The 2648-nt window shown below is 37.7% G+C and overlaps 1 protein-coding gene across 1 annotated transcript in view; it reads left to right on the top strand.

The window, feature by feature from the left end:
- The window catches only part of MYO16 (myosin XVI), a 449416-nt gene that overhangs the window by 148134 nt on the left and 298634 nt on the right, over positions 1–2648 (top strand). The window lies entirely within an intron of this gene.

Here is a 2648-nt window from a genome sequence, read left to right as displayed (position 1 = left end):
TGCACCTAGGGATTGGGCCTGCCCTCTGCCACCCGGGAACAGGCCTAAGCCAGCAGGTCGTTATCTCCCAAGGGGTCCCAGACTGCGAGAGGGCACAGGCCACAGGCCGGGCTGGGGGACCCCCCCCCCAGTGCACAAATTTTTGTGCACCGGGCCTCTAGTAACTAAATAAAAAGGGGTGATTTTATATATATATATATTATAAAGCATAGAATTAGCATCAAGCAAAGTATTATCAGGTGGGAGCAATGGACTATTCTACAATAAAAACTCTAAAATTGCATGAAAAGGAGATTTGCAAGAAAAGGGGACTGAGAAAGGTTACTAGTTTGGTTATCATGAAAAAAATTTATTTAGACACTCAGGATCCTTTACCACATCTAATTCCTAGTAAAACATAGCCTAAAGAGAAGAGATAATGCCAAACAGGTGTGAAGAAGCAGAGTAGGGATGTGAATGCATTCTTCGTACCAGTACTTTCATATATGCTCCTGGATCTCCATGTCTCGCTGTTGTTTATAGCATCTAATGAAATCCTCAGCAGGATTTACAAAACAGGTTAAGTTTAAAAGTATTTTGCCAAAATTAGATTAAGGTTTGTGTTGGATTTGGGGAGAAGAGAAAGAGTGTTGTTGCAACTTTTCAAAAAGAACAGACACTTGTCCTAAAAGAAAAGGAAGCCACAACTTCCTTTCAAATCATTCAAATCACTTTAATGTTCATTTTTAATTTGGGAATGCATCAGAACACAAAAAGTTCAAGTATAATCAAGTATAATACAATAGACAATTGTATATACACCACCATGTGGATCTCATTTCTTTTAAAAATATTTTAAATAAAAATGCATTGTTTTACATACACTCCTGGAGAAGGATGCAACTTTAAAGATGTGACAAGAAGACATTGTTTTCTAGTTTAAGTGTAACATTTATTTTCTCGGTAGTACAGAAAATAGATATGCTTTAATGACTTGGTGTCTTAGTTTAGATGACATAGTGTACTATGAACTAAGTTCCACCTCAGCTTATTCCTTTTATAAGCAATCACAATCACTGCCCTGTCATTATTATATGCTCATCTAATCTTTTGTATATTCACTATACATATGCACTATACATATGCAATAAAAATGCATATACTGTTATTTTCTATTTAAATTCACTCAGAAGACATATTATCTATATCCTTTTAAAATATTTATTAATCCTTCTGCTCTTAAATATTTTTTCACGTTAAAAGGTGTAGTAGCCCTAGCTGGTTTGGCTCAGTGGATAGAGTGTCAGCCTGTGGACTGAAGGGTCCTGGGTTTGATTCTAGCCAAAGACACATGCCCAGGCGGGCTTGATGATCCCCCCTAGTAGGGGGCATGCAAGAGACAGCTAATCAATGCTTCTCTCTTATCATTGATGTTTCTATCTCTCTCTTTCTCTCCCTTCCTCTCTGAAATCAATACAAAAATATATGTATAAAAAAAGGTGTAGGTCTAGTTAGTTTATTCTAAATGTCCTATAGTATTTTACTTATTAAAACACATCATATGGTGGTGGCTGCAGAAGCTTCCAGCTTCGAGCTGGGCCCACAGCTTCTGCACAAAATAATTAATGGCATTTGTGGCTGAATTATTCTGTCTACCAGGATTATCAGAGTGTTTGGGATTCTCTGATGAGGAGTTATCTCAGCAATTGAATCAGTCAAATTCATTTAATCAAGATGCTATCATGAAATGCTTGAAAAATAGAAAAGATGAAATTAATCAGGCTCGGTTAGAAGAAATAGTTGATATTTCCTCTGCATAGTTGCAGAATCTTGATTGGCACTTAAAGCTTACACTTTCTTGTGACAAGATTGCTACATTACAAACTCAACTTTTAGACCTTCACTTAAACATAAAATAAAATGAAGTCAAACTGTATTCTGTTGAAATAAATAAAGAAGAGCTGCGGACTCTAATAAATCCTTAGAAACAGCTAATAAGGTCATCCTGCAGTTGAAATAACTGGAAATGATGAATATCACCAACATTATCCATTTCCATTGCTACAACTGATATGACAGAGTGAATACTGTGTTCAGAAAACATACAATATATTATAATACCAAGCTGAGAAAACAGCCCAGTTGAGATTACAAAGATAAAAATGTATTCAACTTCCGTAAAGGACAGGAAATTACATGGTTGACAGGAAATCAACCTCCACCGCTAACTAGCCATATGACCTAGGACCACTGAAACTTTGCATCAGTTTCTGTATCTATAAAAAGAAGATGATTCTCATACCCAATTCCTAGGTTTCTGGGAGGAATGGATAAGAGAGTGAGTATAAAGCATTGAGAACAGCAGCAAGCCCATAGCAAGTATAAGCCATCATTACTATTATTAACTATCTGTAATAAACTTGCTCATATTTTATGTGTAATATATTTCCTTATTATTTGAAACTAGAGGCCCGGTGCATGAAATTCATGCACTGGGGGGGCGGTTTGTCCCTCAGCCCAGCCCTCTTCAATCTGAGACCCCTCAGGGGATGTCCGACTGCTGGTTTAGGCTTGATCCCTGTGGGACATCCCTCTCACAATCCAGGACTGCTGTCTCCTAACCGCTTGCCTGCCTGATTGCCCCTAACCGCATCTGCCTGCCAGCCTGA

This window comes from Myotis brandtii, unplaced genomic scaffold (genome assembly GCF_000412655.1).
Source record: "Myotis brandtii unplaced genomic scaffold, ASM41265v1 scaffold83, whole genome shotgun sequence".
NCBI lineage: Eukaryota > Metazoa > Chordata > Mammalia > Chiroptera > Vespertilionidae > Myotis > Myotis brandtii.
This window is presented reverse-complemented; position numbering and strand designations above follow the sequence as displayed.